The 27,629-nt window shown below is 27.8% G+C and overlaps 1 protein-coding gene across 1 annotated transcript in view; it reads right to left on the bottom strand.

Annotated features, from left to right (window-relative positions):
- Positions 1 to 27,629, bottom strand: part of LOC113376562 (protein tweety-like) — a 61,094-nt gene that overhangs the window by 17,443 nt on the left and 16,022 nt on the right. The window contains exon 2 of the mRNA XM_026616524.1: positions 26,034 to 26,130. The gene's annotated coding sequence lies outside the window, so the exon portion shown is untranslated. The remainder of the gene's footprint in view (positions 1 to 26,033; positions 26,131 to 27,629) is intronic.

Genomic DNA, 27,629 nt, shown 5'->3' with positions numbered 1-27,629 from the left:
CATTGGTATTTATAAAACATTTTCTAGGTTATATTATTTTTTATTTATCTTATTTGAATTCAGAACCTAAATTTGGTATCGATCAAATGGACATTTTGTCGAATAACATTTTTTCAGTTATAATTTCCCAGAATTTATCGCAGAATAGATAGTAATATATGAAGGCCCGGGATTAAAAAGGTCCACCACCGATGTGCCAAAAATCAGTAAAGTTAAGCATTGTTTAACGACAATATTTAAAAGTAGAGAAAAAAAGATGTATAGCCAGCTACAAACTTGATTTGAAAACGATAATCTTTGAAATGGGGGAGATAAACGGTAATCTTTGAAAATCCATAATAAAAGTATTTTCTTCCGTTGGTAGTTTTAGCATTAGTTAAAAATGTAATTATTTTGTAAAATACCTTTAAAATTATAATAAGGCTTTGAACCTTTTGCCACCTGCCCGTTACAAGTTACCCCGCATATAGGATAAAAAGGTCTAGATAACAAATTTTTGGAAGACATCAAAAAAGCACATTTCTACAATGACGAAGTAGAAGTCAGTTTACTGAACGTAGTCAGAAAATTGTTCGTTTGATATGTCTTATTTGTTGTGATATAATTGTTATGGTTTTCACTTTCAATATAGTTTATATTTGCTCAAAGTCAAATTGGACCTTTGTGTCTCGCCCTGATCTACATATATACTTTTTAATAAATTTACTTTAATTCATTGAGTGTAACTTAAAACTTTTCAAAAAGCAGGTCAAAGAAGAAATACTTAATTCATTTTTTATCTCTTCTCGCAAAAATTTGAAAATTTTGTATAAGCTCAGTAGTATTATTTACAATTATACACAAAATTCAGAATCCAAAAAGAATCTGAAAAACTTGAAACGTAATTAATATGCCGAAAGACCAAAAAAGACTCGGATTGGATTATACGATGTTTTCTATAGAAAGTGTATAAAACTTGCAGTTTGATTGTATTGACAAAATATCGACAAACTAATGGGGTTTATTGTTTTTATAATACCTAATTGTATACTGCATTCAAACAACACATCCTTATGCACTTAAACTATTAATATTTTTGATTCTCTAGAAATGGTTTAGAATATACCTTATTTAGCAAAACAACGTTTGCCGGGTCAGCTAGTTTTTTATAAATATATACACATTCGGTCAGAAGCTACACGTTAAATTTGATCAAATAGTTTTTAACATTATTTAACAGTCTTACAAACAATAATATATGCACTATAAATCTAACAAATTACTCAATAAGCGCTCTTATATTTTATTTGTTATGTGAAAGAATCTAAAAGTAAAAACATTATATTACTTACACATACAAAAAGTTATCGTGTAATAATATAACTTATTAACAATTCTCATTTTATAATAATACCAAAAAACAACTGCAAGATCATTTATAGATAGATTGAACTAATGATAGATAATTTGATCGCAATAGATAGCTCCACATTAATGATATATGAATAAACATGTATGCGCCATGCATAAAATTCAGTTGAAATATAATTAATTCTGATAAGTTCTCGTGGAATTTAACCTTCATAATAAATTTTAGATAAAAATAATTGGTTTACAAGTATTTAATTAAAATTTTTTAAAGGATTTAATAATTTCTTCAACTCTCATCATAGATTTTAAATAAATAGCTAATTACAATTAGTTTTGCCTCACATTTATTTTGCTAAATTTGATTTCTTTCCTAGAAACTTCTTACTTAAACATTCGAAGGTATGATATGAAGTATATTTATAGGTATTTAAAAATCCAATCAATATCGATACGTATATTTTGCAGATAAATTAGAAAATATTATAACCAAAAATAAAGTAACAAATTTTTACATGCGCTCTATAATAACTAACACCCCTTAAAATACTTTTTGACTCTTTAATATGTATTTAGTTTCGTATTCGTAAAGGAATCAACCAAAAAAAAAAACAATTATTTTAATGGATTAACATAATAATTTCTGAACTAACTTATTAAATAAACTAAAGTTTGCAAAACACGTGTGATCCATTAAAACATTGCAATTTTTAATAAAATATTTATTTATTTCAATATTAATGAAATATATATAATATATTATATATATATAAGCTTCATAAGAAACTATCAAAATTCTTAGTTCTCTTGCAGATTACAAAATTCGTATCAAATTTCATCAAGAGTAATCATTTTCACTTACGCTTTTGATAATAGGTACAATATACAGATTTTATATTATGAGATTATTTATATTATGAGTTGGACCAGAATTAGTAAGTATTTGAATAAATCTTATCAAAAAAGCTAATAATGTTCCATAATGAATAAAATTTGACTAAAATCTTATAAATCGTTCAGTTCGCGTCCTTCAAATTCAGGATAATATTGGTATAATTCTTTTAAGTGCACATTCTGTATCTTCTAAAAGATGAAATTAATTCAAATCACGTACTGCCATAAACGCAATGCAAGCTTAAGGCTAGTACAAAGAATGGTGTAGCAAAATTTAGTAAAAAAAAAATTAACCTTTATGAAAAGTATTACAAGCGCATATAATTTTGCTTACAGAAAAAAGGTAGAAAAATAAAAAAAATATTCTCTTATTATAAATAAATTTATAATAAAATTTTAGTAGCTAGGAAATACAGAACTCTTAAATATTATATCTGCATGTACAATCTGTGACGGTTGTTAAACGTCTATAAATTAATACAGAATAAAGTTCGTTTATTCATGAATTAAACATACACATTATGTCATGACGTAAAATTAGCGAATAAATATGAATAATTTGATTAAAAAAAAAAAACTATGTAGTGCATCGTTGAGCACTGGAATATTAAATTTTTTACTCAATAGAAACTGTCAATAAAATTCACATAATTTATAAGATTTACTGCCTTTTAACTTTATTTTTGCGTTCTATACCAATATGCCAATGAATGTTATTTTTGCATGAAGAATGAATAACGACAAATAGATGAATGTAAATTTTATACAAAATCTTTTGTAGTGGTGACATAAATCCAATAACAATAGTTTTCAAATTCAAATTGATAAAAAATTCTTTAAAAAATAATTTTTATTGGCCTCATAAACCAATAATTGTTTCTTAAATACTATTTTCACATATTATTCAGATTAATTTCATATCTCACGTTTTTTAATACTTCAGTTTCTCTAACTTTTATTTATAAAACGGTAAGTTATAGACAATTTGTCAAAAATCACAATGCTATACTAATAAAACATAGCGTATAGTAAGTATAAGTTCATGCACGAAAAGCATTTAACAACTTACATGTGAGCGATGGTATGTCATAACGCCAAACAATGTACTGACATTGTGAAGAATATCATAAACAATATCGGACACAAGCCCTTAGATGCAGATAACTATCACGGAAGTGATTTAATTCATTATTCATAATCACAATCAATTTTAATATTCATCAACCACTACAATCACTGAAAATCTTTGATTTCAAAACACTCAAGCCAAAAGCTTTTGGACGATATTAACTACAAACAATTTATGATCAGCAAATGCACGTAGACCTGCATAAACTAGAAGAACATAATTGAATGAATTTTTTACGAGAGCAAAGACTTCAAAATCGGTAGCTACGCTTGTACTACGGATACTACAAGGGTACAGAGCTCTACGCTCGGGCGTGGCTCGCTCTACGCCGAGCGCGTTCGCCATCGATCTACGACGGCGCTACGCCCGTGGCCTGGGACTTGTATTGCGTGTATGTGTCTTGTTTCTACGCATGTATGGCATTAGAAGCAAGACATGTGAATATTTTGCTTAATTTCGACTGGATAATGAATATATATATATATATATATATATATATATATATACATATATATATATATATATAATTATATATATGTGTATATAATTTTTATCAGATTCTTGATAAAGTCATAAACATTTAAGTGGTCATTGCAGAAAATAAAAGGTATATAGTATATCATAAAAAGCAAATTTTTAATCATGAACTAAAATTGACCGATGTCATTTTCTTAATGTAAAACATCAGTTGTTATTAATAGATAAGGAAACATTCTTTAATATACTACCATATAATATATTTGTAATGATAAGCACTCAAATATTGTCTATTTAGAAAAAAGTATAGTAGAAGTAATTTGTAAAATATATGTAACAAACCAATATAACAAACAATCAATGTGTTGAGTAAACTTTTGGCCGTTTCTTCACTTATTAGTTTTATATGTAAAACACAGACGATACGTTCGTACAAGAGCTCAGCGTACAGTCTACGGCACAGTTCTACGCTAGCCGCGATCGTAGTTTCGTAATGATTGGACATTACGGGCGACGCGGAAGTAAAAGCATTAAAGGTTTTTCACGAATAGCGATGTGATCAATCGCGAAAGCGATTATGACGGTTAAAACAAGATCGTATCGAAAAGGATATACTTGTTTCTTTACCAAAAGTTTTTCATAGGATTAGTTTTAATACTAATAGAGTTAAATATTTCGAAATTAATACCAATGGCGCGATAACGCTAATGATAATCGTAGCACGATTTTGACACGGATTTATATCACAAATTAAAAGAATAAATGGAACTTCCCGCAGTGTAACGAAATGTTCGAGATATTAAATGTTTTCAAATTGATTATTATAAATACTGTTACATTGTCCAATATTTATAAGAATTATATAAACTGAATTAAAAAGATAAAATTATTTTAATAAAATATATAAGTAGTTTTAAAACTTTAGCCACAATTAAAATCTGGATTATTTTCGATATACAAAAAAAATTGAAAAAAAAATTTTTGAAAAAAACTCTTGAAACCAAAAAAATGTTCCAAAAACTATTATTTTGTTAAAACAAGCAGAAAGTTTTTTGAATCACTCAAATCGGATGCTTAGTTCTATCAAAAACTGCAATTTTTTGTACATTTAGCCTTGTATCTTCAAAATCCCTGGACATGCCTTTGCCAGAAACTAATCACCTCTTCCCCAATAATTACAAATTGAATGTTTTTGGGGTCATTCAAATCGGATACTCCGTTCTCTCAAAAACTCGATTTCTATTTTCTGCACTTTTTGCTTCATATCTCTGTAACGTCTGAACCTGCCTTTGCCAAAAACTAATCAGCACATCTCCCTATCAATAGGAATCGAATACTTTTTGAACCGTTCAAATCGGTTGATTCGTGCGCCCGAAAACGTGGACGAAAAAATGCGGACATACATAACACTCGCATACATACACATCCATTTTTTCTGAAGTATGACAAAATATTCAGAAACCTCTAAAACTAAAAACTAAAATATGCAAATTTTTCACTATCGATTTTTGATATAATTTTACTTACCCTACGGAAAGTTATAGTGTCATTTTATTCATATATACCATTTTGCGCGTATTTCTCCTATATATTTCTTGTTATTAAAGAATCAAATTTATTTTTATGAATTAGACATTCATCTAATCAGGTAATATAAAGTATAAATCATTTTTAAATATGCATCAGTATGACTTGTCATGATTCTCATGGCCAAATTTTATTTCAATAACTTACAAATGAGTAAGCGTATAATTTAATAATATAAGCCATATCTGAGATTTATAATATTGGAAACTATCATTTATACTTTAGTTTTTATTTAAAATAAATAAACTAAATGAGATAAATCCATAAAAGTTCAGACAAATTAAGCAACATAATTTTCATTTTACATATGCACGCATTCAAATACACATGCTCTATATATATATATATATATATATATATATATATATATATATATATATATGTGTGAGTGTGTGTGTGTGTGTGTGTGTGTGTGCGTGCGTGTATGTGCGTATGTGTGCGTCTGTGTAAAAACAACGTATCGAATAATTTGTCACGCAAAATATCAATCTGAACTATCATCTTTACTGGAGTCCTACTTATCGAAAAGATATTTCAGAGTCAGAGTGCAGAATGAATCATCTGATATAGAAACAATAAAAGCTGGTGTACCTCAGGGTAGTGTACTCGGACCAATCATGTACCTAATCTACACTAACGACATACCAACTGATCCCAAAATAACCCTTGGAACATTCGCAGATGACACCATGGTTTTATCAACACATGAAGACGCCACAAAGGCCTCGGAACAGCTGCAAAATTATATACACAAACTAGAGGACTCACAAATAGAAAATTACTATTAACTTAACTAAGTCAGTCCACATCACCTTCACCAAAAGAAAAGGAGATTGTCCAAATATAAAAATCAACAATGTAGAAATTCCAAAAAGCAACTCTGTAAAATACTTAGGACTTCACCTCGACAGAGGACTCACATGGAGTAACCACATCAGGATAAAGCGTAAGCAAAAAGACAAAAAAATTCGTGAACTTTATTGGGTAATTGGAAGAAAATCTAAGATGACATATGCGAACAAAATCCTAATATATAAAGCCGTATAATTGTACCAATATGGACATACGGTATCGAGCTATGGGCATGTGCGAGCACGTCCAATATAAAAACAATTCAAAGAGCACAGTCAAAAATACTATGAGCTATAGTGAACGCGCACTGGTATGTCTCCAACGAAACAATTCATCGAAACCTAAACGTCAAATATATACAGGAAGTTATCAAGGAGAGAAGTACGTAATATCAAAATACCATTCAAACACTCTAATAAAAGACCGGCTAAAACAAGTTCCTATGAGAAGATTAAAAAGAAAGTGGCCGCAAGATTTAATAAATTAACAATCAATATATTTATGTAAGGAAATTCCCCACCGAAAGAATTTCTAAAAGCCCTGTACCCGTCAGCAAATAACCCCATTGAACCGAAGGTTCAGATTGGTTATAAAGAATAAATAAAATAAAAAAAAATATCAATCGCATCTACTGTTAAACTGAACTGTTCAAACAATGACAAATTGCATCAGAAATAAATAAGAATGTAGCAATGTTATTTCAAGCAAGACGCAAGACGCTAGTCGTAATAAGCACTTCTGATGCGATAACGCGTACATCAATGTCAAAATTTTTAATGAATCATTAATACTTCGCAGCACTTTGGTTATACTATTATAAGGTAAGTATTGCATATTTCTAACTAATTCTTATTAACAAACTCAATAACTCTGGTTAATTCATTACCTGATTAACTAATTACCTCTGTTAAGATGGTAACATTAAATTTTCTAAATCGACGAGCACTTGCTGTATTGTTTAGAACATATTTTCTAATTTCTAATTTATTATGCCAATATTTCACCTATTGCTATTTAGTTAGTATTCATCATGTCAGGAAAATGGACTTTACTATTTGATTGCACACTTTTCTTATTTTGAACCTGAGTATAATTAAGGTACATACACACCAATATCTATCTACAAAATGCTTTGTTTATCCATGCATTCATTTCATTGCTAATATTTCGAACTATAAACAATTGTCTGTACGTCAAATTATATCATGCTAGGTGTTGAATAATAACAATCAACAAACGCATTTTCGAAAATTAGTTACGTTGATTTTCCAAGAAATGATTAAATTTCAATGCTAAAACAAGCAAGTCGACATAAATGTTCGATAAATAGGCACAAGGTACTCTTACAAAAATCCCTTTTTAATTTTCATTCTAAAAATTTATAATATGATTATTTTATTCGCGTTACTATTACTGAAAAAAACTTTAGTAATATATTTCTTAGAGTTAGTAAAATTCGTAAATTGAGACAAAAAAAATCTTGATACATAATTATTGCTACGCAGGCGTGAGGAACAAAATAATCGTGTGATGAAGTTTTTACTTGCGTGCAGCTGACATTTTTGTAGTGCTTTATGTAAGGGAAATGTTTTAAATCAGGTAATGCCAATGAAAAAAATCAATCTAGGTTGAACCAGAACTGAAGCACGCTATTTAGAGGAACGCTTCATATATATAAGTGATAGGCATAGTTTTGCCAATAAAAATCAAACAATTTGTGCACAAATAATTACTTTACCGATTTTTTCCACATTTTTGTAGGAACTAGATTTGCTTCGCTAAAATCAGTAGAGCCATTCACAAAACAAATGAAATTTAATGTATTCAAATTGCAAAGAAGAAAGCGTTGGTACGAAACCAACCCAAGTAAAATAAAGCACAAAAAAAAACATTTTAAATTTCTGAACAAAATAAAAAATCTTACTTAATATCAAGTTTATAAGAATTTTGAAAGTTCTCATTTTTTTAACAAAACTTAGAATTTAGTAAATAAAATAGATGATATGTATAGTACTGAAATTTATAAATTCTTCACAAGTAGAGTATCTTCAACCTCACCATATCTCACCAAAAGAGAACACAGTGGTTCAGTTCTCTTTAGGAAAATAATTTCATATGAATAATATATGTTTATTTCGTAAGATGCACTACAACACTGTGGAATTCCAAGAAGATAAGAGTAAAGTTTTAAAATTTAAACAGAGATAAATAGAACATTAATCTGTGATTCAACAATTCAAAGAACTTCATGTAAATATTTCTACATTGAATAAAGAAATTAAGTTATTAATAAATAACTACAAGATGAGCTTTTACAGAAACATTTTTCAAATTCAAATCATGCAATGCAATGCAACCAATTTCAACAGTACGGTAAGTAAAAATGGAAACAGTAATTTGAATTGCTTAACTTAAACAAGGCTAAAATTAACTGATTGCTAAATTGTTTAATATTCTAAGTTAATTTATTTTACTGCTGACTATTTCAATTTTAGATATAATATATAAATATTTAAATATAATGTCAATATTGGTAAAAAATTATAAAATTTTCACACAATGCAAGTTTTTGTAAAGTTAAACGCAAATAATTATTTTTAATAGTTCATAACAAGTGGTTTTAAAAACAAAATCGTAGTCAACTTAAAATAAATTTTATGAAAAATAACATGATAATATTGTACTGAATATCCAAACAGTCCAAAATTAAGACCCTGACGTTAAAAAACGTAAAATAAATTGTGGGCTAGTGACATTTAGTAAGGCAGAGTTTTGCCATGTTTTTACTTCCATTCGTTTCTTATACATACATATTATCTAGATGTGTAAAATAATAGACCTAAGGCGCCAATCGGGAAGACGGTGATCGTGATTGTGTAGCATCGATTGCAACGATATTGAACGACTAAGATGACATTATAGCAATTACGCAAATCTAATCACAGAAAGCCGCCGGGGTTAATCGTCGCTCAGCAGTATCATTACTCAAGCAAGCAGTTAAGCCAATTAGATTAGCAAACAACAGTTGATCGGATATGGTGTTGCGTAAGAATCAGAACAAGTGCACCAGCCGCACACAAGATTAATTATGCCGCAGCTTTCGGAATTTGCTATACATAAAAACGAGATCCCTTAACACAAAAAAATGTTCACAATTGTGAACTTATACCTAACGTATATATATATATATATATATATATATATATATATATATATATATGTATAAATATATACAGGGCCGGTCCTGAGGTCCTTAGCGCCCGCATGCAACTTTTTTTCTAACGCCCCCCCATTAATTTTATTTGTTTTAACAGTTTATCATTCAAATTATATAAATGTTTATATATTTTTTAAAAATTAATTTTTAATTATTCTGGATTTAGTAGTAGTAAAAATTAGATATAATCTAAAAGCGTATAAAATACATTGATTTTAAATTTATTTAGAAAATCGAGACGATTCGCGGGTTGATTATAATCAAATATTTTTAAATTTTCAATTATTTTTAACGTATGCGCAATATTTGGGTTTAAAAACATTTTACTTATTATTATGCGATTTATTATATTGGGCAAATCATGCTAAGAGAGCTAAAAGTTGGAGTTGGATTTTTTAAATTTTAATTTGATTCAATTTTTTATTATATACAATATCCAAAATTGCGTCGTAAACTTCTCCTTATTGATATCGTAAGAGTCGAATTGTATTCATCCTTGCTTTCCCATCATATTCATAGTATCAGTCTGTTGTTTTAAAGTTAAATTTTTAACGTATTTTCGAAGTATTGTCCAAAAATCAGTAAAAAATACAAAGAAATTACACATTTCTTGAATTATATTGAAAAAATAACTAATTATAATTGATATGTATTTTATAAAAAAAAATCATATTTGTTCCATTTGCATAACCCTAACCACGCGTGTCTTCAATATTCTATTCAGTTCATCAGATGCGAAACATTTGCAACAAAAACAAAAGTTGCCATTCAATTTCTCGGAATAAACTGACTCCCCATTTTTTATTTCTCCTATTATATTTTTTAACAAGTTCCGTTTCAACTAAATCAGCTCGCAATTTTTCGTCAACAATTCTCAATAATTAATTTAACCTTTCGCAGGTTTGCGCTTATGGGATTGAACACTAGATAATTTTTTTTGATTCCACGTTAACTTTAAATAAAGAAAAAATAAAATAAGTAGATTAATGGATAAACAGAGCTGTTATTTACTAATTTGCAGAGTTATTAATCGAATAATTGTTTCTACTGATATCACATTTCAACATAAATATGCTTTTTGTGTCTCTGCATCTATAGTTAAGTTAGATTGTTTATTATAATTTATTAAGTATTCTCAATTTTATATAAATAATAAAAAATATAAATAATATATAATAAATTTAATTTCCGAAACACGTTTTGGAGCTCCCAAACGATTTGTATGGTCATTTTCAAATTTCCTTGCTCCCAGGGGCTCAAATGGTTCCAAATAGATAAAAAACAGTTCTCTGAAAGTTTTAGCTCTTAATATTAACGTTTAGATAGAGTGCAATATATATATGTTAAATGGTAGAGTCTTGGATTTGTTTGTCATTTTCATTTTGATCATATTATCATACTTCTGTACATTATTTTTTCAACTATTTTATTAATTAAAAAATCCATTTTCTTTTCTTAAACATATTGTTTGTTTAAATCTTATCAAGATCATGTAAATAAATAAATAAATAATAAGTTTATTAAAAAAGCGTTTATTGTTCGATACATATATATATATATATATATATATATATATATATATATATATATACAGTAGAATCCGCTTAGTATGACATCGAAGGGACGCCGAAATCTCGTCATAACCAGTCGTCATACAAAGCAAATACCCTCTACTATCAAATATTTTTGTTAAAAAAAATCTAATTTTATTTGTTTACGAGATATCCGTGGTGGACCATTAAGAATTGGTCTACCCTACCCATAAACATACAAATGTGATTTTTTAATGTAAGTAAGCAGTAATTTTTGATTGATTTCTTTACATATATATTAGCAGACCCGGCACACACACCCGGTATAAAATGTTTAGTATGCAAATAAGGAGTAGCTAACAAAAATATATGAATAGTTTACCCACTGCAAAGTACGTCACATATAAATGTCCCTTAATAGTCTTTGCAAGAGCACAAGAGAATTTTCGCCTTAAGACAAGTAGCATAAGCTTCCTGATCTTGATATTAACAGAGAATATTATTATACACAATGGATTATTCGTAAACAAAAACATATGTTAATTAAATTGTACAAGGACAATAAGATCTATAATACAAACAAATGTAATATTGATTTATCAAAAATTGTTTGTCCGTTGTTTGAGACATTCGTGTTCTCGTTGAACCCACGTCGTTTTAACATGCAACGCTTTGTACCCAATGAGTGCTTAATTTAGTTCAATAAAATCAAATCGATTTTCAGCCTATTTATAATTTGATTTATGAAAATATTTTCACCGCGTTAGATTGTCCGTAAAGGCGAGCTGTAAAATTTTGACCAAGGAATAAGCTGTACAATTCTTGTGTTTATTGTATTAATTTAGAAACTGTTTACTATGTATTAAAAAAAACTGTAAAATAAACCAAGATTGATTAATTTGATAAGATAAGGTAAGATATCTAATTAATTTGAATTGTTTATATTATTTAAACTTATAAAATTATTAAATTCTTCTTAGAGTTTCCACAAAATTATTAGATTAGAATGAATACATTATAATTTTGCATTTTGATATAAATACTTGAATATATTCTACTAAAATCTATGAATTTACAATCATAAATATCAATTACAAATATGAATAAAATAAATGCAATCTATATTTACTCCTCGCCATATGAATAATGTGCAGAACTTGAAAGCACAACTTTATCCATCTATCAATTCGTTTGAATTTATTTATAGTATAAATCCATTATATGCAATGTTTCATACTTCGTTTTAGCAAAGTTCGATAGACTTAGGTGTAAACTTGAGGCACATAGACCTCGGCTATTATATTAAGTCGATTGTGTATCAAAACATACAACTCTTTGATGTTTTGCTCCACGCTGGTAAGACTATTTAACTTGTAAAATGTTATTGCACAATAATATTTAGCAAATATTTTGATAGAACACTAAGAAAGTTTTTTTTTCTTTTTTCATTTTTTAGCAGCAATCAGAACCTTACGTCATATGAGCTGCTAGGCTGAAACTTCTCCTTACTTCGTATTTTTTAGATGGTAACCCAAAAGTTAATCCATCCATATTTGATGATTTTGTTATTAGAATTAATCTAATAGGGCTGACTTTTTATTGGCGCAGCAATGCCGGGTGAGGGCTATTTTCATTTGGAAACATATTGCTATCTATATTTCCAAGTGAAAATCGTTGTCACTGCTGCCTGACAACACGCTGCCCACACTAAGAAAGTGAGCAATAGTTTTAGAAAATTTAAATAAAATAGTGTTATGATGTCATTGTGCCTGAAGGCACATTACAGAAAAAATCCCAGTAAAAATATTAGATATATAAAATCAATATTTTTATTGAAAAAATTTTAATTTGCTTAAACTTGCAGAATGATGAACTTGATTTGAAAGTTTTTCAGCAATAAATAGATCGTACATAATTTTGGTTCTTATAAGATTTCACATATTAAAATATAAACATGATAAAATATCACATAGAAACCTATTTTTATCATTCTAGTAACTTCCTGTAGGGTAAGTTATAGTAATCGCAAAAAAAAAATCTAAAATAAAAATGTGTTTTAAAAAAGTTTCTGAAAATTTTGAAATACCTTAGAAAAAATTGATGTATGTGTATGTGTGCGTGTATGCGGATATAAATTTTCGTCGATTATTTCGCGAACACGGATCAACCAATTTGAATAATTCAAAAAAACATTCGATTTCTACTGATAAGGAGACGTGGTGATTAGTTTTTCGCAAAGGCTGATCTAGCCGTTTCAGAGATACGAGTCGAAAAGTGCCAAAAATGATATTTCAGTTTTTGAGATAACGGAGGGTCCGATTTAAATAATTCAAAAAAACATTTAACTTGTATTGACGAAATGAACAACTGGTGAAATTTTTGTAAAGGCAGGTCCAGCGCCTTCGGAGATCCAATAAAAAAAGTAAAAAACAATGCCATTTGGCGGTCAAAAATGATCACTAGATATATGTCGGTTCCAAATCAGCTATGCAGCACGATTGCTTTACAAAAATGTTCAAAATTTTCAAAAAAATCTTTTTTTTTTTTTCAAAAAAGTCAAATTTTTTGAAAAGTTCCCAAAAATCTATTTATTTCAAAGTTTTTTTTTTTTTAATTTAGTTTTTGGTACGGAAAGTTCCAGCAAGCCATGCCCCATTAGTTTTGTTCTAAATCTGCGCTATTTCCGTACTTGTTCGAATAATATTTCAACATTGTTACGAATAAAATATGTTACCCTACGGGATGATAATAAAATGAACAAGTTAATTGCTAAGGACTTAAACCGGTGAATGTAACTAGTTTGATGAAATCTGATTATAGATAAAGCATTTAATTACGCAGTATTGCACAAATACTGTGCAAATAAAGTATGTACTACATATAACATATCAAATCCCTGAAAACTTCCTAAAATTCCTTGTGGTTTTGTAAGAGCTTATACTGTATTTACATGCTATATGCTTATCATAACTCGAAATACATTGTGTAGCTTGATTTGGGCCAATTAAAATAAAAAATAGGAGAAAAGTTGCATAGTATCCTACTATTTTTTTAAACGCTAACATAGCGTTCAGTAATTGTGAATTTTTGTAATATAATTGCCTCATTTGATAAATAAGATAAGAATATAAGATTAATTAAAGTAAAATTCCTTGTATTTTTTATAATCAAATAATGTTAATAACTCGAAATGAAATAATTCTTATTTCATTTATTATGTATAACGAATGGTTTCTCTTTAAATTCTTACTAAATTAATAATATATGTATGTATTAACATAAATTTCAAAATGTTAAAAGAATTGAATGCTTGAAAGAATTCAAAAATAGGATTTCAATATATTAAAACATTTGCAATTTTTTAAAAATTATCAAAATTAAAATTAAAAGTATTGAATTTATAAAATTTGAAAAATTATAAGATTTTATAAAACCAAAAATGTAAACACTAAAATTTGTCGAACTTATTTCAAATCTGATATAAAAAAATTTAAAATTCCGTTTTAAATGAAACTCTTTTTATATTTGTACTTTCTTAAAATTGACATTTCTTCGGCCTATTACATTTTTTGTGTCATTCAATTGCCATAACATCGTAGTACATGCCATAGTCGTATTTTGCCATAAAAATCTTTATGTTTATCCAAAATATACATATCAATATGTGAAGATGACTAAATGAAGGCATATATACAGTGTCAGAACACACAGAATATATATATATATATATATATATATATATATATATTTTGATGAGTTATTTAGAATCGGGCAAAAAAAAAAAAATATATATATATATATATATATATATATATGATTTAGTAGTTAATTTTGATGTTGAAATATATGAGTGAGTTCTTGAGGGCGATACATCAAACAAAGAAAAGCCAAAGATTTATAAAATAATCTTTATTTCCAAACGTTTCGACATTCAATTTAATGTCATCATCAGTGGATCTAAAAACAGTATGAAAATTAGCATATCTAGGTAATTATAATATATGTGGATTGGTAAAGTAACTATACAATAAGAGAAAAATTAACAAATAGCAACACTTAACAACAAATCAAATATAAAAGATAGGAAAGGTAGTAGAGACTAGAATTAAATAAATAATTAAAAAGTATAGGCAAAAATATTTAAGTACACTCATATAAACTTACGCATATATACATATATGTACGTACACATATACACACATATACATATATATATATACATATATATATATACATGCATATATCCATATACACACACATACAAACATATAATACACATATACATATACAGATACAACAATATATACCTATATATGTACACATATACATGTAAGACTATACACATATAAATATACGTATATACATATATGCAACGTGCATGCATATTCACAACGACGTACATGTACATGTATGAACCATACATATACTCATACCTATCTATGTAACTATAGCTATACACGTATACACATACATATACGCATAAACATGTATATACACATATATACACACATATATATATATATATACATACATATATATATATATATATATACACACAATACATATATATATATACATATGTACATAAATGCTCACAAATATATATATATATATATATATACATACATATATATATATATATATATATACATATACATATACATATATATATATACATATATATATATATATATATATACACATACATACATGCATATATACGCATATATAATTACGTGTATACACATATAAATATGCACATACATACAAACATACATGTAAATAAGCAATATACATGTATATACATACATACAAATACATATATATATATATATATATATATATATATAAACATACAATATATGTAAACTCGTATATATGTAAAGCAAACAAATTATTTATGAAGATGGATAATACATATAAAATACAAGTGGACTTACATTACGTTGGTTAGTTACATATAGAGAAGTGTACACAGCACTAGAGATTTGGCACTAACATTTATACAACTAACTTGTCAGCACTATGCATTTTTTTATATAATTTTTTTGTATGATGTAAACAGAAAAATGATAGTTTTATTGAACAAAAATGTAAGTAGAATTATGTAATTTCTGCCACGACTTCTGTACTTTGCTAGTACCGAGGCATGTATAAAAGTCACCACATGTTTTGAGAGATTTTTAAGAGTCATTCCAGGATTGTTATGGGCGGGTAGGTAGAAAATAGTCGGAAGTTGAAACTAGTAATGTTAGGCTAGGTTTGTATGGTTAGAATTAGGAGAAAAAAAATTGGAAATATTATTTAGTATTACTAAGTAGTTATACTAATAACTCAAAAATCTAAAATAAAAATTTTTTAAGGTTTATTCAAAATTTGCTATGTATGGGTAGGTAAAGCTCGGGTATCAAGGCCGAAGTTAAACTAGGAAGTGTTGGCAAGGTTAGTAAGGTCAATTAGTTTTGTTCAGAGGAGATAAATTTGGAAACATTATTTAGTATTACTTGGTAGTTATCGCAGAGTAAGGAGGAATCCGATCTTTTGTTCACCACGTGGTCACATATTGATATGAAACAAGATTCTGCAAAACGTCTCTGAATGGTGTTCCGTTCATGGTAGAGAATACTGGCATTATAAAAGTTAAAGGAGTGTTTGAAATTTTTTATGTGTTCTGTTATCATAGTTTGGTTTTGGTTGGGGTTTTTCGAATTATTGTCGTGTTGTTTGAGTCTTTTTATTAAATTTTGTCCGGTTTCACCTATGTAAGTAGAAGGGCAATCATTGCAATTTATTTTGTAAACAATGTTGGAAGTACGTTCTATACTAGTGGGAGATTTCAGGTTTGTGTAGAGGGATTTAAGAGTTAGATCTATGTTGCAGGTTGGTCTGATGTCTACCTTATGAAAAAGTTTTTTCCACACTGGAAAAAGTTCTTTTACGTAAGGTAAACAAACGTTGCCTATATAGTTATTGTCTTTAGAATTTTTTTCTGGGGAAAAAGAAGAATGCATACTGTTGAGGGTTTTAAGTCTGTTGGAGGTGACGGAGTTCCACCGCACCTCATCAACTCCGTCACCTCCAACAGACTTAAAACCCTCAACAGTATGCATTCTTCTTTTTCCCCAGAAAAAAATTCTAAAGACAATAACTATATAGGCAACGTTTGTTTACCTTACGTAAAAGAACTTTTTCCAGTGTGGAAAAAACTTTTTCATAAGGTAGACATCAGACTAACCTGCAACATAGATCTAACTCTTAAATCCCTCTACACAAACCTGAAATCTCCCACTAGTATAGAACGTACTTCCAACATTGTTTACAAAATAAATTGCAATGATTGCCCTTCTACTTACATAGGTGAAACCGGACAAAATTTAATAAAAAGACTCAAACAACACGACAATAATTCGAAAAACCCCAACCAAAACCAAACTATGATAACAGAACACATAAAAAATTTCAAACACTCCTTTAACTTTTATAATGCCAGTATTCTCTACCATGAACGGAACACCATTCAGAGACGTTTTGCAGAATCTTGTTTCATATCAATATGTGACCACGTGGTGAACAAAAGATCGGATTCCTCCTTACTCTGCGATAACTACCAAGTAATACTAAATAATGTTTCCAAATTTATCTCCTCTGAACAAAACTAATTGACCTTACTAACCTTGCCAACACTTCCTAGTTTAACTTCGGCCTTGATACCCGAGCTTTACCTACCCAAACATAGCAAATTTTGAATAAACCTTAAAAAATTTTTATTTTAGATTTTTGAGTTATTAGTATAACTACTTAGTAATACTAAATAATATTTCCATTTTTTTTTCTCCTAATTCTAACCATACAAACCTAGCCTAACATCACTAGTTTCAACTTCCGACTATTTTCTACCTACCCGCCCATAACAATCCTGGAATGACTCTTAAAAATCCCTCAAAACATGTGGTGACTTTTATACATGCCTCGGTACTAGCAAAGTACAGAAGTCGTGGCAGAAATTACATAATTCTACTTACATTTTTGTTCAATAAAACTATCATTTTTCTGTTTACATCATACGAAAAAATTATATAAAAAAATGCATAGTGCTGACAAGTTAGTTGTATAAATGTTAGTGCCAAATCTCTAGTGCTGTGTACACTTCTCTATATGTAACTAACCAACGTAATGTAAGTCCACTTGTATTTTATATGTATTATCCATCTTCATAAATAATTTGTTTGCTTTACATATATACGAGTTTACATATATTGTATGTTTATATATATATATATATATATATATATATATATATGTATTTGTATGTATGTATATACATGTATATTGCTTATTTACATGTATGTTTGTATGTATGTGCATATTTATATGTGTATACATGTAATTATATATGCGTATATATGCATGTATGTATGTGTATATATATATATATATATATATATATATGTATATATATATGTATATGTATATGTATATATATATATATATGTATGTATATATATATATATATATATATATATTTGTGAGCATTTATGTACATATGTATATATATATATGTATTGTGTGTATATATATATATATATATATATATATATATATGTATGTATATATATGTATATATATATATGTGTGTATATATGTGTATATACATGTTTATGCGTATATGTATGTGTATACGTGTATAGCTATAGTTACATAGATAGGTATGAGTATATGTATGGTTCATACATGTACATGTACGTCGTTGTGAATATGCATGCACGTTGCATATATGTATATACGTATATTTATATGTGTATAGTCTTACATGTGTACATATATAGGTATATATTGTTGTATCTGTATATGTATATGTGTATTATATGTTTGTATGTGTGTGTATATGGATATATGCATGTATATATATATATATATATATATGTATATATATATATGTATATGTGTGTATATGTGTACGTACATATATGTATATATGCGTAAGTTTATATGAGTGTACTTAAATATTTTTGCCTATACTTTTTAATTATTTATTTAATTCTAGTCTCTACTACCTTTCCTATCTTTTATATTTGATTTGTTGTTAAGTGTTGCTATTTGTTAATTTTTCTCTTATTGTATAGTTACTTTACCAATCCACATATATTATAATTACCTAGATATGCTAATTTTCATACTGTTTTTAGATCCACTGATGATGACATTAAATTGAATGTCGAAACGTTTCGAAATAAAGATTATTTTATAAATCTTTGGCTTTTCTTTGTTTGATGTATCGCCCTCAAGAACTCACTCATATATATATATATATATATATATATATATATATATATATATATATATATATATTAGTTTCTTCTATATCGAGAACTAGGCTGAAACATGCAATGTTTTAACTTCGAACAAAAAATATGTAGTATATATATATATATATATATATATATATATATATATATATATATATATATATTGAATGGTAGAATCTTGGATTTGTGTATATTTTGTAGAGTTTCGAACAAGAATCCAAAAATAATAAAAAATAAAATTAACTCACAAATTCATTTTTTGTTTAAAAAGCTTGTTTAGTGAAAAAGTGCTAACATATATTCAAACATACAGGTAATTAATTCAACTTTGTCATTAACCTTTTCTTAAAAAAATTTTCATAACTTTCAAAAAATTTTCTATTATGTTTAATATCCTGTTCTGATAATCCACTCATTTATTTTTATCATTTTTATTTTGATCATATTATCATATTTCTGTACATTATTATATATTTTTTTGCAATTAATTTATTATTTAAGAAAAATCTATTTTCTTTTCCTAAACATATTGTTTGCTAAAATCTCATCAAGATCATGTTTCTTGACAGATGTCCTGAAGATGGAACGTACCTAGTTCCGAAACGTCGACAGTAAACAAATAATTAAATAAAGAAATTGTTTATTAAAAACTTTTCTTGTTTTTTTATTTTTTATTATTTTTGGATTCTTGTTCGAAACTCTACAAAATATATATATATACATATAATGCTCAATCCGATAATGGTTTAAGCAAAATATTGAGGATCATTTGAAAGTTTGGCTCTGATCTCAAGCGCAGCATTCTCCTTTTCGAACACATCTGCTAGAGTCGCTGCCGAACTGGGGAGTCCCTCATAACACCAGAGGCATATGTGCACAAACAAGCCCAACTCGGAACCGATAGAGCAATAAAAAACATATGCCCGTGCCATGAATGAATTCAAATGTGCATAGACATCTATCTCATTCTTCGTTGCACACTTCAAATAATATTTAAAGAAGCTGTTTTTCTATCCTATGTAAATAATATTTATCAAGTTGGTGAATTGCAGATATTTTTCTTTCAAGTCAGGCATCTTATGAGGAGATAGTGAAAGCAGATTTACTTAAATTTTATTTTGAAGTCTCGATGATAACAACACATAAGTTTTTTGGTGAATGCAGATATAATTTATGCTTACTGTTATATTAACCTAAATTATATTATTTAATGATTTCTACTTGTTTGCCAGTAGTTGAAAGATACAATGTCTTTCATATGAAATCTTACTATTCCATATTCTTCGGTTTAACATATGCATAATTAACACAGAACTACGTTTTAACAAAACTGAGAGCAATAATGAAGTCGCCTGAAATTAAGAAGATTATATGTTATATTTAATGCATTGCTGCAAACCATGGTGATGAATATTACCAAAAATATGTTTTGACAGATTTTAAAACAAAGTTTCCTAAATAAATAAAAGTGCGGAAGAGAAAAAGAATAAAGGCAGAAAATTTAATGAAAATGATGTACTAAAAAAATTGCAAGAATAAAACAACAATGCTAATCACAAACTTGGAAACAAAATGTTCTATTTAATATATCTAAAACAAATATATTATCTGACAATGAGATGCATTATGATACTTTTTATGTAAAAAAATGTAAAAAAATCATAATTTGAGGTAAATTAAAATATAAATTCAAAGCTATTATGTTTAATTAGATACAAAGCAAAATTTGCAAATAAAAAAATCCTGGACCTGTTTTATCTGTATATGAAAACATCCAACACACGAGTTAAAGTTACATAATTAAAACCCATCTTAGTTCAAATCTTTTCAGTGTTTCGGCATTGCACTTCGGTCCTGATGATGAAGCATTGACCTTACAAAACGCTTTTGTAGTTTTTATCGCTCTCACAGTTCACGGTTTAATTTTGCAGATGTTGCGACAGTCATACTACACTATACAACCGAAAATCAAACTGTCTTATTTAGAATAAAGATTGTTTGTGATGCCATAAATTATAGATATACGTGCCTGAAATTCACTAGACCCGAAGTTTTTTATGGGCCTAGTCCGATCACGTACAATTCTGCAGTTGAAGATACAGGAATACGTTCATCTAAAATATTTAATCTGCTCTAACGTATACCCTCGTATGGAACTATGTGATATTTACTTAATTTTAATTAATATCTCATATGGAAAGTCAATGAACAGTAATATTTATTTCCAATAACTACTTTGAAGTAGAGCACTATCAATGGAACATTGTAATGCAATGCGCCTGGCTAAATTTCAGTACTTAATCTAAATATCTACTACTGAAATCACAAAACTAAAAAAGAGAAAGTTCTGAGGGGTCAAATTAAACAGAACATAACTAAATTTGTTCTAAATCAAAACTCTGGACTTTAGAACCATATACATATAATTAACATTTCTAGTTCAGAAGATATGCGCAGACAAACTGACAAAAAAACGGAAACTATAACATTTTCGATCGAACATTTGAGCACAAAACAGTAGAGAAATCTTTTATATTTTTTCATAACAATAAATAGAGCTAAAGAAATTTAAGTAGCATTTAGATCAGAAAAGATTTGTTTAAATTCCGACCAGATTTTACTTTCAACTAATAAATATAATTTACATAAAAAATATTGAAATACATACATAAAACCAAATCTTAAATTTGTTGTGAAATTACTTAGAAATATTGAATAATTAGCTAGATTTCGAAAATGCTATTACTACACAAGGGAAAATATTTATTTCATAAATCTTAAATTATTATTTATATCCAAAGAACCTGCGACGGTAGAGAACACACACAGCAAATACATCGCATTTTAGCACTCGAATATAAATCGCAGTAATTATAATTAAAAATACGAGACGTCTCGAAAGATTATGATTATCAAATAAATACATCATATTATATATAAAGAATAGTAGATTCTTTGTAATCATCAAATTACATAGAACTGATAAAACAGAACAGAAAATGTGTTCATGGAATGCAAATTCTTACGAACTGCACAAGTATCGCAATTAAAAACTTTCGATAACATTAAATGGGCGGGATATACAAACGCAGTAACTGATATATATATATATATATATATATATATATATATATATATATATATATATATATATATATATATATATATATGTATATATATATATATATATATATATATATATATATATATATATATATATATATATATATATATAGGGTTTATTTTCCGAACAATTAATCCAATAAATAAAAAACAATAATTATTTTTTGTAGATGTCTAATTACGACGTTTCGGAAGTAGAATTTTTTTTATAAAGGAATGGATTATGCACTTTTTTTAAAAAAATTAAGCATAAAAATATAAACAAATGTATTGAGAAGCAAATACATTTACCTGCAAATATTGATTTATATTATATTCATATCACTATTTTTTATATGTATGAAGCACTTTTGAGAAGCACAGTATGAAGTGCTTCATACGTATAAAAAATAGTGATGTGGATATAAAAATTAATATAACAGGTAAATAATTTTTGCTTCACAATTTATTTGTTTATACTCGTCTTAAAATCTAAAATATAATTTTAAAAAGTGATTTATAAATTCTAACTATTAAGTGTAAAATTAAATTAAAAAAATAGCTTGTAGTCCAGTCATTTGGTGCAAAAAAGGGTTGTTGCCGGTACAGTACTCCGGGAATTCTGAAAATTGGTAATCTTATAGATTTCGAGGTGCTCTTTACGAAAATCAACTTTGCCACCTCAAATTTGAACGGCAAGTTGCCGCCATATTGGAAAAATGGCGTCAAAAACCAGCTTTTTTTAAATATCTCCTTTCTGGCTCATTCTACTATAAAAGTATCTATGTACGAATTAAACTAGATAAAATTTCCTACAATTCTTTAGAAAACCGTTTTTTTGTAAAATTGATGGTTTGAGAGTACGGCCGCCTCAAAGTCTTTGCTGCTCTAGCCGCAGTATCAAATCTCTTCATATATGACAGCACTTTGAACTTGACCACATTCTCTCTAATAAATAAATATTTTCAATTTTAAATTAAGAGAATAAGATCAGAAAATAAAATAATTGAAATATTTTTGTTTTTTGCTGATTTTTTAACGTAGCTTCAATAGCAAAGTAGCTATAAACAAAATTAAACTAGAGAAAGCTTTCTATAATTTATTCAATATTTTTAATTTTGTTAAACCAATTATTTTGTTTCTAGATCTTATTCACTTAATTTAACATTGAAAATATTTATTTATTAGAGAGAATGTGGTCAAGTTCAAAGTGCTGTCATATATGGAGAGATTTGATACTGCGGCGAGAGCAGCAAAGACTTTGAGGCGGCCGTACTCTCAAACCATCAATTTTACAAAAAAACGGTTTTCTAAAGAATTGTGGGAAATTTTATCTAGTTTAATTCGTACATAGATACTTTTGTCGTAGAATGAGCCAGAAAGGAGATATTTAAAAAAAGCTGTTTTTTGACGTCATTTTTCCAATATGGCGGCAACTTGCCGTTCAAATTTGAGGTGGCAAAGTTGATTTTCGTAAAGAGCACCTCGAAATCTATAAGATTACCAATTTTCAGAATTCCCGGAGTACTGTACCGGCAAAACGACCAAATGACTGGACTATTGAATGCAGACAAAAATCAAGTTTTGTAGAAGCATAATTTTTAAATGCACGATATAATTGTCTTTAACGACATATCCTTTGATTTTTTCAAATTCTTAAGATTTTCAAATTAATAAATTCATAATTATGAAATATACTTCTTAGATTTTGTCACAATATTAGTTTCTTACTATTCCTGGCTAAAAAACTAAAGAAAAGAATATTTTATATACCTTACAAAATAGTATAATGGTTTACGCAAAAAGATATAAGTATACGAAGAATACTATATGAAGACGTTATCATTAGTTATATACTATATGAAGACTTCATGAAGCATTAAAACTGAATAGAGAAATATTTTTAAAATGTTTTGGTATGCATTCTATCATCTTGTTATTGGTAATATCTTATCGTTTCTTTTGATTTATGAGACCTGATAAATTTATTTGATGCTTTTATTGCTATACAGATCAATCTTAAACTAGCATTTAAAGCAAATGAATATGTGAGTCAGAAATGATTATGTATATGAAAAATTATATTATGATTCACTCAGCATCACATAAACGTGATGTAATACCCATAGTTATCATAACTAGTTAGAAAATATAAAAAAATGCGGACATACAAAACACACACATCCATTTTTTCTGAGGTATGCCTTAAAATGTTCAGAAACCTTCAAAACGTCAAGAAATCCAAAAATTTTCATTTCCGATTTTCGGCCCATTACTATAACTACCCTACGGGAAGTTAATAAATGCAATATCCGTAAATTTTGAATTTTCAATCTTAAGTTTTTGACTGAAATTACATGATACAATTTCGTAATTTTTCTTAATGGCATTGGAACAGCTAAGCTGATTTGGATGATTCAGAAACATTCGATTCGCTCTAACAATGCGCAAACGATTTATGACCAAATTGAATGCGTGAAATTGGCTATTTAGGAAAAAGTGTAAAATAAGAAATTTTGCAGCCAGACATAAGTATATAAAATGTACATCAAATTTACAATATATAGAGAATTTAATGTTGCCTAACAATAAGTTTTCGATAAGATAATAAAAATAAGATACATTTAAAAAACATTTTAACTATTCAAGTTAATGGGCCGATTCTGCCGTCAAATAAACTAATGTTATGGCAAGGCTATATTACGCTGCGTTTTTTCATATAAAATGGTACTTCTAAAACTGTCAAAATGCTATGTATTTGCTGTACGTTTTACACATAAAATATAACTTCTCGCATATAATATTATGGCACATCAGAAAGATGCACTTTTGGTAAAGTTTTTTTGACGTTTGTGCGTTTTCTAGGACGGATATTATATCTAAATCGCCTGACTGCGCAGCAACCACATAGAATTTTGACAGTTTTTAGTCAATTTACATGAAAGCCATTTTATATGAAAAACGCAGCGTAACATAGCCTTGCCATAACCTTGGTCTATTTTGCGGCAGAATTGACCCATCTTCTGGTTAAAGATTTAAATCGGTAGTATTGGCTTTTCAGATAATTAAAGGTTTGGTAAAAATTTAGCTGTCATATAATATTAGAGTTTTTCAACAAATTCTATTACATAGTTTCATTTTTAGTTGTTATAAAACCAGTTCCAGTAATTCAGGACACAATGCCATATACCTAATAGCTCTAATATGCGATATTCTTTGTAATATTATGTAAAATGTGAATTATATTTTTTTATTTCAAACTATGAACCAAACAATTTTTGAAAAATATCAAAATATAAAATAAAATAGAATTTCTGCATTTATGATCAATACCGGACGCCGGACATAAGATTTTAACACAAATGAACCAAAGCATTAATCATAATCAAGCAATATAAAAAATCGAATGACACTTTAAAATATGCCTTGAACTACTATTAATCTATATTAGGTATTAACATGTAATTTTATTATTCACAAGGGTGGGATGTAAATCAGTGGGTAAAATTCGAAGAATACAAAATTTGTTTAAAAATTTTCTATTAATTATGTTGAAAATAATATTCAATTCATTTTCGCTCTATACATACCTAGATTTTCGTGGTTAATATTGTGCCTAAACAGTCAATTCAAAAAACATGCTTCAAAAAGTACGTGCAGTCTGCACGTGCTTGCACAGGAAAAAAACTGTAAATAAAGAAGAAAATAGAATTTTAGATTTATTAAAAAAACTCAAGTACATATATAAACATTCACACGCACACACATATACTAACTATATATACACGTGTGTAAAAACTTATTACAATATAATTGTTTCGGAATAGAATAATTACTAGAACTAAAAATATAGGCTTTAAGCTAATTGTGCAATATGTTGCAATTGTTCAAAAAATAAAATATAAAAAAAGTTATTTTTTTATATTCATATTTATGACTATATCCTTCGAAATCTTGCTAAGAAAATTATGCGTAAAGTTGAATTTTTGCGGCTCCTCATAATATACAGACTCTGTTTATTATGTTAGAAATTAATTTAATTGATCAGTTCTCGATTTTATTTCATCAATTATTTTTGCTTCATAAATTAAATAATTAGGATTAAATAATTAGGATCGAAATTGAAAATTTTTACATTTCTCGACGTTTTGAAGGTTTCTGGCATACCTCAGAAAAAATGGATGTGTGTGTGTATGTATGTATGAATACAAATTTCCAGTAACGTTTTCGGGCGCACGGATCAACCAATTACGGAGATAAGGAGCAAAGAGTGCAGAAAATAAAAATCGAGTTTTTGAGAGAATGGAGCATCCGATTTGAATGATCTAAAAAAACGTTCAATTAGTAATGATTGAGAGAAGTGTCTATTAGTTTTTGGCAAAGGCAGGCCCAGCCATTTCGAAGATACGGAGCTAAATGTGCAAAAAATGGCAGTTTTTGAGAGAACTAAGCGTCCGATTTAAATGATTCGAAGAACTTTCTGCTTGTCTTAACAAAATAATAGATTTTGGAAAAAAAATTGTTTCAACTTTTTTTTTTCAAAAAAATTTTTTTTTTGTATATCGACAATAATTCAGATTTTAATTTTAATTCTGACTATAGTTCTAATATACTTTGAACAAATAATTTCATCTTTGCAATTCAGTTTATATAAATATTAGACAATGTTACAATATTAATAATAATCTATTTGAAAACATTCAGTATTCCTCGAACATTTCGTTACGCTACGGGAAGTTCCAGCAATTTGTCTTAAGGCACGATGCCATACACCCCACTAGTTTAAATTTCGGTTAGGAACAATATCGGTGTCAAAAAATACCGCAATTTCAAAAATATTCCACTGTCCCGAGTATATCAAATGTGGCTAGCAACTTCCGGCCAAACTCGACTCATTTCATCTGTTATTATGTTCTATCTGCTACTTTTTAACACGTGCTTCAACTTAACACTAATAATAATATTTCAAAATCCTTTACCCACATAATGCAAGCGCGTCTCCTATAAATAGCGTTAAGTAAGAAAACTAACGTTCATGTGTTTTGTAAAAATAAATGCACATAAAAGGATTCGCTGACGAATGACTGTCGGACACGAAGCGGATTTCGTCTTCGAAAAGCATGCGACAGTACCACGCAAAAGCGCACGTTTCATCGTTTAATTTTTACAATGTCCCAAAAATGTTG

This window comes from Ctenocephalides felis, unplaced genomic scaffold (assembly GCF_003426905.1).
Source record: "Ctenocephalides felis isolate EL2017-DRISC unplaced genomic scaffold, ASM342690v1 CF-g0.4_SCAFFOLD_01886, whole genome shotgun sequence".
NCBI classification, from domain to species: Eukaryota; Metazoa; Arthropoda; class Insecta; order Siphonaptera; family Pulicidae; genus Ctenocephalides; species Ctenocephalides felis.
This window is presented reverse-complemented; position numbering and strand designations above follow the sequence as displayed.